This window comes from Lissotriton vulgaris, chromosome 10 (assembly GCF_964263255.1).
Source record: "Lissotriton vulgaris chromosome 10, aLisVul1.2, whole genome shotgun sequence".
NCBI classification, from domain to species: domain Eukaryota; kingdom Metazoa; phylum Chordata; class Amphibia; order Caudata; family Salamandridae; genus Lissotriton; species Lissotriton vulgaris.
This window is the reverse complement of record NC_141698.1, coordinates 122,739,492-122,755,501: the sequence shown is the minus strand read 5'-3', so window position 1 is coordinate 122,755,501 and position 16,010 is coordinate 122,739,492.

Below are 16,010 nucleotides of genomic sequence, written 5' to 3'. Positions count from 1 at the left end.
TGTTTGAGCCACCACTACTGTTGGAACTGTGGGAAGCGTTGCTGGATGCATCAGAATCTTGGTCCTGTGCGGTGGTCCCTTTGTAGTCTTTATCAGAGTATGGGTAGGCTTTTACAAAAGAGAACTTTTTAAGATCTTTTTGGAATTTGGAGACCTTCTGTTGGGTTAGATTTTCCCTGTATTCATTGATCTCCTTATTTATTTCATCCAGTCTCTTTTTGTATCCTGTGATGGTAGCTTTTATCTGGCCTTCTACGTTTTGAATTTCAATTTGGATTTTTTCAGAAAGTCTTATGGCTGTTTTTAAAATCAACATGATCCAGTCATGAATACAGGGAAAATCTAACCAACAACATATCCTTTTTCCCTAGATTATGTTGTTACCGGCATAGCGCCCTACTCCTGCTTGATGCAGCTCGACTTGAGCTACAACATTGTAAGCCCTTTTACCATCCTTCTGCCATATCATAAGCCGTGAATAACTCTATGTTGTCTATGTTTGTCAGTCCAGTTTGTCCTTCTCTGTTGACCACGAACTATGATTAGGTCATACCCAAGTAATTAATTACTACCTAGCTGGCACCTAATTCATCCCACAGCGGTACACAATATGAGCACTCCTACATAGTGCACCCCTGACTACTATGCCAGCATGTATCCTACATAGCACGCACTAAGGCTAAAATCAGACCTTACTCCATAGATATTTTGTCTCCAAAGCTAAGAGCACGTTTGCACAACACATGTAGACACGCTCTGCTTCGATGAAGGCACCATGTCAAACACCACTGTGGAAAGCCAGAATAATTGCACGATTCCTGCACTCTAGCACTGCACTACGTAACAGGATAGTAATTATTTCTTTCAATTCTTTTCCTTCTCCACAGGTTTTGCAGCACCCTCTATTTTAGGTGTGCGTCCCAGAAGTTGATTTTTCTTCTGGTTGTTCAAGGAATTAGGACTGGGTGTGTCTTTTAGGGGACACATACCACCCACTTCCTTGTTTTGGTCCTGAGGAATACCGGGGATTTTCCCCTGATGGTAGAAACATGTCGACCAACACATAAAATAGAGATAAGTAGGCCGTAACTTCCCTACTACTATCTCAACTTTAATTTTTATTTTTGTCCAGTAACTTTTTTATTAAAACTTTATATAAAAGAATACCAGGACAATTTTAACACTCACATTATTTTTTGTTTGCACCCCACATTTCACTACCAGCTCCACTGCAACTGCAGGTGTTAAAGCACACCCAAGTGACGCTAGGCCACTTGGGTGGGCCCCGATGATGAAGCAAGTCACCACTAGGTGGTGAGTGAGGGGTTTCCTAACAAAGGAACAATGCTTCCTGAGTTTAAACAAAAGCCTTCATCTACCCTCATCGGGTAGTACTCCTCCATTTTGTTCTTTTGAACCTTGACTAAGGGAATCAGGAGTATTCCCCGTCCGACGTCTACGGACGCAACTCCTTCACTCTCCTACTTGTTTTCGAAGTCCATGAAAGTCCATTAAAGTTTAACACCATTGTTAAAAAGGCTTGTGAAATGTGCATTGCCAAAAGGATTTATGTAAAACAGCAAGACCTCTCCCCGGCATGCACATTTGGTCGATGTGCAGTATCTTGCATACTGTATGAGGAGGTCAAGAGTGTGCACCTGGCTGAAAGCTATGTTTCTATTGAAGATGGCATCTGCTTGTTGTCTTGTGCTAATGCCTAGATGATGAACAATGCAGGGCACTAATGAGCATGTTGAGTAAGGCGAGTTATATACGGCTGCTGTGGCCATTGGTGTTAACGATATGTATGAGATTACTTATCCCCTTCGCTGCGGGGGTTAATCCCCCGCTGTGCTGGGGGGAGGGGGGCGCGCACAGCTCAGCTCGTCACAGCCACACCCGTTCCCGTGGAACGCTCAGAACAGCAGGGGAATTATCCCCGCACGTGAGCGTTCCACGGCTCATGACGAGCTGAGCTTGTCATGAGCACCAGAGCGCCATGGTTCATGACGAGCTCAGCTCGTCATGAGTATCGAAGAGGTTAAGTCTGGTGATGTGTGCTCTAATTTGTTTGCATGTGAATGAAATGGTCTATGTTCATCCTGGGCAACGACTGACCAGTAGGACATCCTGTCCTACCAGGAAGTAGGACCTCCTCACCACATCAAATTGGTCAAGGGAACTCACTGGGCCAACGGAAGTGCAGCTGGGGCTGCAACTGAGTGATGAAACTTGCTTTGAGTTTTCAGGCTGAAGGACCAGTTATGGGAAGCTGGAATGAAGGGTGACAGTCCAAGATAGACTAGAAATACTTTATGGGCTTGTGTAAACCATAAGAAAAGCATTCCTGCAAGAAAATGGGCAAATATTTTGATTTCTGATTTCAGGTCCCAATTGGTAAGGAGTGCAAAAGGGGCAGAGAAAGCCTAGAGTTATGTATACACAACAGCTGGATAGCACATGAGAGGTGGAGGAGCAGGCCAAACGTGTAGCAAATAATGAACTGCCAAAAATCTGGCCCTTTTCGAAATGCTTTTGAGTCATACATTGGGTTCCAACTCAAAATACAATCGTATCTCTTAAATAAATGTATTACGAGAAAAATGTTGCATAACCCCTTTGCTTTTTAGACAGTCTCTGTATTAAAAATATTCTGTTTTATGGTTTGGTGGTGTGTTTTAGTGCAGTCTTTATTTCAGGTGATGCAAAGGAAGATTCCCTAAAGTGAATGACATGGCATTCCTACCAAAAATCGAGAACTCAATTATCTGCAGTAGCAGAAAAGATAACAGAGAGGATAAATAGCTGTAATGTCTGATTCTCCTTAGTACGTAGACAAACACCACCAAGGATGGAAGAGTTGAGAAGAAGCCACAAAGAATGTAATAATATTTTCTACAATTGCGTAAGCTATAAAACTAATGTGGATAATGAAAAAAGTTTTTCTATATGAAGCAACATGATATATTTGCCACTTTTCACATTTTTAGAGCAGATAAAAAACATTAAATTCCAAAAAAAAGTGCAAAAAAGATTAAGAGAAACTAATAAAAAGGACAGTTACTCTATATGTATAAAAACAAATGTATGTCTGTCTGTCCTTTATGAATTACTACACCATTCATCCGATCGCCATGAAACTTTGGGAAGTTGTTGAGTACACTCCTGCAAAGGTTTCTGGCATAAAATGTTTTGAAATATCGGCTCCCCTGGGCCCAAATATTGGCCCCCCAGGGCCCTCATAATCTTTTGAATACTGAAATAGACAGCGAATTTGCAAGCATCGTCGACAATTATGTCCCCAAACGGAAATCGATTAGTCAATCTACATCAGAAGCACGAAAGAAAAAGGCATTACAAGCTTAAGAAACAGACGAGCAACGGGAAGCAAGATTAGAAGCTGTTCTAATACAAACTGCTCAAGACCGTAATTCTCAAACGAACGAGCAACGAGAATCAAGATTGGAAGCCGATCGAGTACGCACTACTCAAGCCCGTTCTTTTCCAAACGAACAAGCAACGAGAATAAATATTGGAAACAGATCGATTACGCACTGCTCAAGCCCGCTCAAATGAAACAGGAGAGCAAAGAGAATCAAGATTGGAAAACAATCAATTACGCACTGCTCAAGCCCGCTCGAATGAAACAGGAGAGCAACCAGAATCAAGATTGGAAGCCAATTGAGGACACACTGCTCAAGCCACACTTAGAAATGGTTTCCATATTAAAATGAATAAGTTTCAATAACAATGACACAATGTAAATTGAATGTTATCATAACGAGTTTCCTTGAATTTCCTTTCTTCTGAGATCACAGCAACGCGTAAGCTAGTTCCAAATAAAAAGAAAAGAAAAATCCAGGAAAACAAGGTGTCTTCATGTTTTATTTGGTATAATTATTTTGTGTTCTCAAAAACATGTTGGGTAGTTTTCCTACTTTTGCATGAAATAGATGAAATAGTATTATGTTTATGTTGCTAGTGGTATCATGGTCTTTCCAATTTGTTCTGAAGGGGAGCAAGTGTGTAGGACACATTTACCCATAGAGTTTGCAAGGGAAGTATGGAAGAACTATTCTTAAAAAAACAGACTTCTGACTATCACAAAGCATACCTGGAGATTTGAGGGAGATCAGGTCTCCCAGTTAGAATCAATATATCAATAACCCAATTGGTAATTTAGTTGCATTAAAGAAGCATTTAAAGATTGTTGGGGTCAGATTACAATGTGATTCAGAAAGCTTTCCAACTCACATCGTCGGTTTCACTTTTGACTGTTTTACAATGCCAGTGGTCGAAAATGAAACCGGTCGGTCATTCCGGCTAGATTTCAAAGGGCTCAAGGAGCCCGTCGGCCAGTCGGAACTGGCACATAATCCCTTAATGATGGCGTTTCCACTGTCAGGATTATGATTTTGGCTTCCCACAGGCTTCCCATGTCGGGCTTTCAGATATGGAAATCCTGTCGGAAAGCGACTTTGGGGACCCTTGCAGGGCCCCTTCTCTCTGCAGCCTGCGGTTGGGGGCCGGAGGTGCTCGTCAAGCAGTGCAGAGATTAACAGAAACTCCCATTTCTGTATGGGGGCTTGTGCTACGGGCTATGGACAGTTTACAGCCACACACATGTTCCCATAGAAATGGGAGTATGCAACCGCACCATGTGCGGTCGCATTGTAATAGTGGTGTCAGGTCACCGGTCCCGAGACTGCAGCGGTTACATCTGCCCGACATCATAATCAGCCCCAAAGAGTTTACTCCACACTTTTAGATTTAGATTTTAAGTTTCAAAAGTAATTTTATTTAAGAATAGCAATTAATCAACAATACTTCGTACAGATAATCAATTGATGGAAAGGTAATAAATAAATAAATAAAGGATATTGATGATACATAGTTACATCGGAATTGAAAAGAAAAACACATTGGAAGATATATAAATCTAAAGGTAAAGAAAGTGTTGTTCATGTTAAACAGCAAAGAAATTAGATTTTGATTTATGCTGAAAAATCTTTGAATGGCTCTCTTACTCTGCATCAAACATCACACATTTGGCAATCAAATGTCCTTCAACCAATGTGACCCCCTGAGCCTGGCACGAGCTGCAAGGACAGGGAACATCTGCATGTGTTTAGAAGTGTAGCTGTGGCCTGCCCTCAGCACTTAAGAAAGGACGGGGTCCTTTCAAGCCACTGCTAAAAGCAACATGTCCTCGTGAACGCGTGCCAGCATGTGTGCTTCAGTAACAGTGTTTATTTCAAATATATAGATGTTTTAAATTAAGTACCTGATTGGACGTTAAGATGCCACCAAACTAGAGATTAAATTCACAAAAGATGCCGCTCTTTGACGTTGCGGTTTTTTAGTCACAAATATCGAAGCATATTTTATGATCCCACAGAAAGAAGCCCCACAACATTCTAGATGGGTGTGGTAGAGTCAGGCAACGAACTGTGGAAAATATTCAAAATTAAAACAGTGGAGGAAATGATGAAACTCTGCAGATGTGGCTTGCTCGCGTGCACTCGCTGCCAATACTGCTGCATTAAATCACGCAGAAGATGTTGGTTACCATACTTTTGGGAAAAACACATCGCTTTTTAGTTTCTTGTAATGCACGACATTAAATAAATTAGGGCCCGAATCCTAAATCTTGTAACCACCGTCTGTGGCTTAAGTGTGCGGGGTGGGGGTAGTGGGTGGGAAGGGGGGGGGCGTGAAGGGAGGAGTGATGTCACAATTTCCAAACCTCCAACCCTCAAAGGGCCCGAACACGACCAGACAGCTAAAAACAGGTGCAAATTGCGCACCTAAACATCTAGTACGTGGGTTTCATACATATTAGCATGTGTCCAATATGAGCTCTACAATTTCAGAAAGGGAAAACACACGCAAATCAGACGTCACTCCACATTTCAGCATTCGCAAATATGTATTTTTCTATGGCGATGTGCTCAAGGATTCCCCAGAGGTTTGCGCAAGTATGGAGGTTTACCGAAAATAAAATAGCCCCAATTATGGGTGGGGGGGGGGGGGGGGGGAGGAGGGAGCAGCAGTCTGCAGCCAGTTATGCTTGGCCGTCATAACGTCGAAGAAAATTAGCAAGTGTGCAAAAAGGGTGACGTGTTCGCGGAGTTGCTTTTGGCATGTCCATCTTCCCCTCGCACAAATTGTGTATCGTGCAACAAGCCGGGAAGAGAGGCAGGAGTAGATTCCACATTCCAGTATATATTGCATTCGGTGCTCCGAAACCTGCACCACCCAGCGTGTCCCCTCTTCTAGAACCGTCTTAAAGCATCAGGCTCGCGCCCCGGGTCTGCTTGCACTGCCTCACGAGTAGCAAAGCAGGCAGAATACAGAACGGTCACTCGCTGCACTGCAGAAACCAAAGTGTGCTAGGGCGAGGAAATATAAACAAGCAACTGAGACAAACTACTGTTTCTTCTGCATAACACATTTTTTCTTCACACCGTTATACATGTTTACAGTTTAGAGCCCAGGGACATGAAATGATTTACTCAATAATCGCACAATTTTAGGCCAACATTATTTTTCCAGTTAGCAGTGTCCACACAAGGTCGCTGGGACATGAATCTCAAACCATGCTTACGACAAGTACTCTCACTGCCAGATTTACAAGAATATTAAGTTTGTGGGTAACAGTGAACAAAACGTACCATTTAAGCGGGGGTGCTGCTAACGCGCCAGCTTCCTTATGCTGTAAAGCCTGGACTATTAACCCACCAGTGTGCTGAGCCATCTCTGGCTACAAACACTCTGATGTACACAGATGTATTCAGCTTTTGTCAGGGACAACCTTCTCTCACCCATCACAGTGAAGGACAAAGTATAGTTGTTGGGATGGGGATTTCCCTGCTTGTGTACAGCCCTGCTCCACTGCCCCCCAACCACATGCAGCAGCTGACTTTTGATTTTTATCCTGGCGAAAAGCGAATCAAGTGTGTGTGCAGAGGCCACGAGTGTTCTTGACATGACTAGCTCATGAGCGTTTCCTGTTCCCTGTAGGGCTGCAAACCCTCATTAAAGTGAAAGTGGCTTACTGTCCCAATTATGAGTTTAGCACATAGAGAGGTGATGGCAGCCAGTCATTTTTTGTGAATCCAAAGTTGTGTCTTCTTTATCTGTGTCATTGGAGCGGGGGCTGCTGCCCACTTCTGTAAGCTTCCGTCTCTATGCGCTTTCCCACTCCTAGAGCTGACATCCAGAGGGTAAGCTGTGCATTTGACGTATGTAGCCTTTGTAGACCATGAATGGTGTGTATGAGTGTTCCAGATAAATGGGAGCCTTTGACATTGTCAAGATTTGCAAGTTTTGATTGACTAAGTCAGAAGGCAATCCACCCCACTACCCAGAAGGTCGCTCCACCTGTGCATGAGCAAGCACGAACAGCAGAACTAAACCCCAGAGTGGATGGGGAATGAGAGAGAGAGAGAGAGAGCGCAGCTGGAATGGGTCAGTCTTGTCAACCACACATCTCATGCACTTAAGGTGGTTCACAATAGCGTTTTCCAAGGTGAATGGAAAACGTATACTGAGGGTGAATAGAACCAACAAAGTTGTACTATTTTTCATAAACACTGAAATGCCATTGGGAAAGAGAGGCATTGATGAACGTGCTTACAGACATCGTAATGGAGGCTGTGGAGAGCCTAAGCCACAAACAAAGGACGCCATTAACAGCAACAGTGGAATCCTGGGTCAATATCAAACCTGGAATTCAAGGTCCAGATGGCAGAGCAAACACAGCAACCACTACCAGTATGTAATCCAGCAGCAAGACTAAATTCAGGTGACTGTTCAGCAAACACAACTAATTTGAAATTCAAGAGGCAAATCAAAGTTCAGGCAACCAGTCAGAGATCAATTGCAAATCGTAATCTAGATAGGTCAGAATTCAGGCAAGAAGGTCTAGGAACTGAGGGAGCAGAGAAGGGAACAAAACAACAAACGAGAAGGAAGCAACCATAGTTCGCAAATCAAACGAAAGTATAGCAGCCAATACAACACGGAAAATTTACTAGGCACATTCCAAAGGGACATGAACTTCTCATAAAGACCTGCTGCGACTCATACTCTGGAATTCCATCCCCTTGACCACCAGAAGTGATGATCCTGATGTCTCAACCACCATAGACTGCTCCACCACAACCTTCCTAGGTTTCTCAACCATATTCTTTGGCAAACAATTTCAGAAGCGAATACCCAAGTCAGCATAACTCCCTTATTCCTCACAGTATCCTCTCTCACATGGTTCCCTCATATAGGTGATGAGGTGTGAGGGAGTAATTGGTGGAAAGTAGCCACTAAACTAGGGGCATTAACAAATGTAGAGGGTTCCCAGTATTATTCCACTGGACCATAACCCTTCCAGGTCACTAAGTATTGGAGTGGTCCTTAAACCTTCCCAAGTCCATTTTAGCCTCCACCTCAAATTCCAGGGTATATACCTGATGATTGGAGACGGGGGTTAGCTGTTTTGCATATGGCAAGTTTGACTCTGGAAATGTCGAAGACAGGTTTGATCCTTAAATCTAAGAAATTCTGATGCCACTGCAGTTTGTTAATCTACTTCTGATCCTAAAAAAAGGGACACATAAATCTAGGCACAACCTTGCATCCAAACTGGGAAGAGTCTGAAAACAGGTATATACCCAATCCCCATCCCCTCTATTAATAATTGGATGTTTTTGTAATGATGATCAGCAAATCGTTTATTGTCAGCTTTGGCCAATTGTAAATGGAGTACAGTGGTATCCTGTAGTGATGCAATATTAGTAAGGAAGGCTGTTACCGATGGAACCAAGGTGACCTCTATAACGTCAGGAACATTTGTAGATGGAAACCAAAGGAGCAAATGAAAGGGGAAAAGCCTAAAGAAGAGCATAGAGAGCTATTTCAAGCAAATTCAACTATGAACAGCAACAAAACCCATTGTTCTTGTTAGACCATCGTAAATCTATCTGAGAAATTGCCAAATGGATTGATTAATACGCTCAGTCTGATCATCAGTTGCTTAACCAGGGGCAGAGTCAGCACTAGGGACGAAATCCGCGCCGCATGGTAAAAATCCAGAAGCGACTCCCGGTCCCTGTTGATGCCAAAAACTGAACTTACAAGCTTGGAAATTCCAATTAATCACCTTTCGTAACACACACCAATTGTGTGCGTTTTTTCTTTATGTATGTTTGTTTTTGTTTTCTGTCCTGACGAAAGCTACCCAGACCCTGGTGGGCCCCGAGAGCTGAAACATGTCGACACTCCCTTACAATGATATGGTAGCCCAATGACTCAACTACCTACATATCACAATGGTTCTTAATGATAGTGACTAGTCCTTTTTTTGAGATTAAATTGTACAGTCCTGACTAAGTCATTATTTTTTAAAAATATTTCCCCCCCCCCGCTTTTTTATTTCTGGACACTTCTGTAAATACCAGAAGTAGCCTCTGGTGAGGCAGGCATCCTGCACGTTAATCGTTGACCCAATGACTATGCCAGGACTCCTGATGGGGCGGAAAAAAGATATACCGCTACGATAATTCCAGGAAGTCTATGAGGGTTCTCGATAAAAAACTATTGTTTTTTTTTGGAGAAACTAGTGTCCATTCCTTTTTGATTATCAGTTACTTGCATAGGGGAACCGAATGGACTCAGTATCCTCTTCCCTCCCTTTTGATATTGACGATCTTTTTCCAAGGCCATTCGGAAAAATGGTTTTGGTTCTAAGGCCCACAGGTTTCAGAGAGTATGATTTATCAGCGCCAGATCTGAACTTACTGTATCCCAACAAAAAAATTTGAGTAAGCAAGTTGTTGGCCTTCTTTTTCGCTGAATGTCCTGCAAAGGGGGCATTATGGCACAGGTATTATACTTACTCCTGTAACTCAGGTGTCAGAACAAAGTTTCTTTTGATGAAAGTAGAGTCCATCTACCATGGTGCGATCAGTGCTATTTTCCTGCTACCAGTAGTGGATACCAGGCTGAAAGTTGTGTTTAGCTGTGCTCAAAATCTTTTCAAAGTGGATATATTAAGGCTTTATAAAGCCCACAGATATAAGGTTCTTCATCTACATTTTCTAAAGTTCGATATTTCGTGATAGGGCATCCACCTTCAAAGGCCTTTCCCCTGGCCTATATGTGATGTTACATTGGAATTTGGTGATGAATAACATCCACCCAGCATGCAGAAAGTTAGTACACTTCATGGACTTCAATAAACCTAAATTCTTATACTCTGCCTATCAAGCTACTGGATGTAAAGGCCCTTCAAAATGTCGCTGCCAGTGAGAAAACGCTTCTTTAATTATTTAATTACTAACAATTCATTATTGTAGATGGTATTGTTTTGCTATGCCAAAGTTAGAAATCTAGACAAGAAGGCTCCCAAAGCAAAGGAAGAGGTGCCAGTTTCTACAATTTAGTGAAGATCTTAATCAGTGTGCTTTAGAAGGGGAGCTTCAGTTTTTCAACTGTCCCAGTGAAATGCTACTCCATATGTGGTAACTTGCACAATAGAAGTGACCACAGTAGAGAAAGATTCAATGAAGTGTTGATAGAAATTGACAAAACTGAAGAACCTCTGTATCTCCTTAACATTGCAAATTCTATGCCGTTCTGCAACTACATCCTCAGTCTTAAGATCCATACTAATGCCTTTATCTGAGAGGGCAAAACCCCACAAATGTAATAGTTGGGATTTGAAGATGCATTTGTCTAATTTATCACATACGTGATGAACTTGTATGTGTCTCAAGACTTCTCGTACATGTTTTCAATGTAGATGCAGATCTTGATGAAAAACTTAGAATTACATCTAAGGAAATTATTACAGTGTCCAAAATATGTTTGAAAATATCGTTCTCTAGCTGTTGAAAAGAGGTGCAAGCACTGCATACGCCAAACGGTATAACCAAATACTCAAAGTCACCATTTTATGTATTGAAGACAGTCTTTCATTCGTCTCCTGGTTTAATTTTGGTAATATTATAACCTCCAATTACATCTAGTATCAGGATAAATGTTGACGTGCGGACTTGCTCCAACAGAACTGAAACCAATGGCAGAGTAATTGTGACATTTTTCAATTCTCTAAGGGCAAACATGGTCTCAGCTCTCCTTTGGATTCGGTAACAAAATATATTGAAGTCTTTGCAGGTGATGGCAAGTGCCTAATGAAGGAGTTTGCCAAGTTCTCACCAATATATCACTGTTGTTCAAATGTTCAAATCATAATCCAGAATAAAGGTTAGAATTCAGGCAAGGAGGGCAGGGAAATGTGGAAAAAGAGGAGGCAACAAAACAACAAAAGTATCGGGATGCAACACCAGTGAACGAACTAAGTGAAAGAAAAGGAGGCAATAAGGCACTGAAAAGTTGACAGGCACCGTCACACGGGAAGTGGACTGTTTATAAAGCCCAGCTCCCACTCATGACCTGGAAGTCACATCCATTGGCCTCCACCAGAGATACCATTGCCTCCATAGACCTGTCCTCCATAACCTTCCTATCTTTCCTGACCATATTTTATGGCAAGCAGTACAGGAATCAAATCCAGAAGCAAATCCCTAAGTCCCCATGACTCCATTAAAATAATCAATTTTGGATACCCCTGCATGACATTTGCAGTAGATGGAGGCGATGTTGTTTTCCCAGTGGAAGTTTAATGGTGACATTACTGAAGTTAGAGAGAGGAGACTTAGACACTGAAGTAAGGGGAGTGGAGACAGGGCCCTTTTATGTTACTCGATTAGGCCTCTTGCCTAACAAGGAACTGCTCATTTAGTCTTCCATGTACACTACCATTAGGTGAATGGTAGGGGTAAGGAGAGGGGCTGCAGATTCTTTTGTGCAGGATGAATAAACCTTTAGGTGATCTGCACTTTTACCTTTTCTGATCACTCTAATGACAGCCAGGTGCAGAACACTTGCACCTGTAGGTGCCTCTGTCTAAGGTTGGCAACTACAATGATGCAAGAAGTATCACTCTAGACAAAGGCTGTGTCTGGAGAACAGCCTGGAAAGGACACTTGAAGGGAGAACCACCCAAGCTGGTTCTACAGGACAGAAAATGAACACACGTTACCTGTCCTGTCAGATTCTGGTGCAGAAAAGTGGGACCCCAATTGTAGATCCATTTCCAAACTATCTATGGCCAAGGAAGGGAGTGCTCCACAGAGTACTCAGAGAACTACTGTGCAACCAGGGCTAGTGTTTCCATGACAGCCAGCATCCCAGTGATGAGGGGATATCACCTAAGTCTAGATCTCTCACTGGAGGAGCTGTCTAGCTGTACTAAAGTGCTTAGAAGCCTATCTACCCTATAAGAGAGGGAAGGAGCCAGAAAATTCTGCAGAACGAGTGATCCAGGAGGATCGTGGTGCACACTGTCCACAGTGTCTGTGGGACACCCAGAAGAGGCTCTGGTCAAGAACTGCACTAATTGCGACCACAATTGCCGAGATCTAGTCAGAACTGTGACAGTCTGATCAGGGCCGGCCTTAGGCATGTGCAAGCTGTGCACCTGCACAGGGCCACCAAACCCCCAGGGGCCACCACGCCAGGCCTGAGGCACTTATAAATGGTGCACGGGCCCTGGCTGGGGCCCCTGAGGCTCTTAAAAATGGTGCGGGCCCCTACCGGGACCCCTGAGGCTCTTAAGAAATGGTACGGGGGCCCCGGCCGGGCCTCTACCTATGCTCCCTGCCCAGGGCCACCATGAGCCTAGAGCCGCCCCTGGTCTGATGCACCCAGGCTATACGGGGCCACAACAGCTAGTGAAAGGGTCAGCCTGTGCGATTCTGTGCTTGCTCAGTTGAAAGACCTGTGCTGGGCTGTTACTGCAGCATCACCATCAGCCTGTGCTTGACCGCAGATGCCCAGTGTGATTGGCCCATGCATAGTCTCAACTGCCTGAGTTGATCAGCCCAGGTGGGAGCTGCAACTGCCCGGTGTACCCAGCTCTTGCAGGGTTGCATCTGCGGTAGTAGTGACTATCCAGAAGAGGCTGTATGTGCGAGTTTTATCTGTTTCAATGAAGGCACAAGCAAAGGTGGCCAGCTCCTGTGGGACCACGCCCTCAACCAGTAAGACAATCAACGTGTGTTTAACCAGAACCCGAGTGCACCAGGACAGCCACCTCTGCTTCTCCTGGGCGCACCTCAAGGGGTCAGACTGTGACTGTTCACTATGAGCTGAGCACTGATTTAGGAGTGATATAAACTCCACCTAATCTTTATTCACACTACTACCTTATACCCCATAGAAAGGGGGCCCACTTAGACCGGGGGGAAGGACGTTGGATCAAGGGATACAGCACTGCATGGACTGCATCCTGAAGCCCTAAATTTCGTCTGTCTAATGAAGAAAGCAGTACGTTTTTTCTGGTTCATATTAAAGTACTTTTCTTGTAAAGGTAAGTACTAGGGGCCACATGTATCATGCATTTTACCAATCACAAATAGCCCGATATGCAGAATCTGCCTGTTTGTGACCGTAAAATGTATTTTAGTATGTATGAAATCCAATTTGGAATTTCCGTAGCATGTTACCGATTAGCAATTTGGAAATGTGAATACATAAGGATTCGGTATTAGGAATGGGCGTGTTTAGGACATCTTGTCCTAATACCGAATTGCAGCAGTATGTAGGAATGTTTTGCGAACAAAATGTGGTTGCTATATATTTGCCGGATCACTGAAATAATATCGACGGACAAAATATCGAGTTGCCAAAATATCGTGGACAAAATATCGACAGTCAAAATATCGAGTTTGTATCTACAAACAGGTAAGTACAAAAATATCGAGTACAAAATATCGTTAACAAAAATATAGATGTAAAAAATATCGACTTTATTAAAAACAGTGTTAAATTAAATTAATATTAAATTTTAATTACTAAAATATACTTAAAACGACTTAAATTAAATTATAATAATTAAATAATAAATGAAAATAATAAAAATAATTTTTTAAAATCTTATTTGTTGACCCTGAACCCTAAAAATACCCCTTTACCCAAAAACCCAAAACTGACCCTGAACCCTAAAAATACCCCTTTACCCAAAAACCCAAAACTGACCCTGAACCCTAAAAATACCCCTTTACCCAAAAACCCAAAACTGACCCTGAACCCTAAAAATACCCCTTTACCCAAAAACTGAAAACTGACCCTGAACCCTAAAAATGCCCCTTTACCCAAAAACTGAAAACTGACCCTGAACCCTAAAAATACCCCTTTACCCATGAACTGAAAACTGACCCTGAACCCTAAAAATACCCCTTTACCCATGAACTGAAAACTGACCCTGAACCCTAAAAATACCCCTTTACCCATGAACTGAAAACTGACCCTGAACCCTAAAAATACCCCTTTACCCATGAACTGAAAACTGACCCTGAACCCTAAAAATACCCTTTACCCATGAACTGAAAACTGACCCTGAACCCCTAAAAATGCTCCTTTACCCAAAATGTATCAATATTATTTAATTAGCAATTAATTATTAATTAACAATAACAATAAAGTAAATATATTAGAACATTAGCTGTAATTATTTTAATAATGTATATTATTTTTTTCAAAATTAATTACTTAAAAATTACACAAAATTATATATATTAAAAATGTACTCTAATTAATGTAATTAACTAATTACAATTAATTAATTAACAATTATTTACTAATACAAAATATGTTCAAAATTATATTAATTAATTAACTAATTAATATTAATTAATTATCAATTAATTATTAATTAAAAATATTAACAAACATATATTAATTAATTAATTATTATTAAATTACTTCCCACCCTATTCCCCTATAAACCCACAACCCGCTACAGAATTACATTACGCAATTATTATAAAAACAAAATTCATGTAATAAAATATTTTATAACATTAATACACACTATTCACACATATTATTACATAAAAATACACTATAAAATATTATATATTATTAAAAAATCGATATTTTTGCTATCTATATTTTATACAGTCGATATTACTTCACTTACCTGAAAAACGATATTTTTGTAGTCGATATTATGTCCAGTCGATATTTTGTCCAGTCTATATTAAAAACTCGATATTATGTCCAGTCGATATTTTGGAGTCGATATTTTGTCTCTATACCATATTTGCCTTTTATCACCTATTTCAAGAAGGTGGTAACCCATTCGCAAACAGAAAAGGGTCCCCAATAGACCCGGCTCCTTCCCCTTTGTGAATGTTCATAAAAATGAACCAAGACCACTGCCTGTTCTTGCAAAATGAAAAGAAAACTTTTCATTTTTCTTTTTAAACGCAGACCATTTTCCTTTGAGGAAAATGGGATGCACAAAAAAAATTGCTTTATTTAAAAGCGATCCCAGACATGGTGGTCTGCTGACCCCAGCCGGCCACCATCCCTGTGATTTCAGCATTCCTACTGGGTCGCAAATTGTGACCAGCCTCATGAATATTGATGAGGTGGGTCGATTTGCAACCCATTAGTAAACGCTAAATGAAACTCATACATTCAAATAGTGATTACCTAATTGCAATTTGCAGAGAATTGCAATTAGGTAATCACTATTTGAAATAATGATACATGTGGCCCTAGCTTTAACATTCCATTTTGTATTGTGTAATTGATGGGCTTGAGTACCCACTCCACCCCCCTACTACCTCCCTGAGAAGCCTGTGACTCCTCGCCATCACTACCAGTGACCAAACTGTACTTGGCCCAGTTTGCAGAGTCAATGTAGGGCTGACCCCAGGACATCAGAGGCAAACAACTTCAACCTCACAGTTGAAGCCCTGCAGCCCTCTGAACGTAGCCTGGCAGTCCTCCTCTACAGCAATAAAGGACCAAGTAACAATCATTACTCTTGGTCAAAAATAGCCAAAACAATCCTCACATTTATGGACTACATTTATGTACAATGTGGTCCTTTAGAAATCGGTACTTCCAGGAGTAATTCTCAGGCCTTGGAGATACAGTGG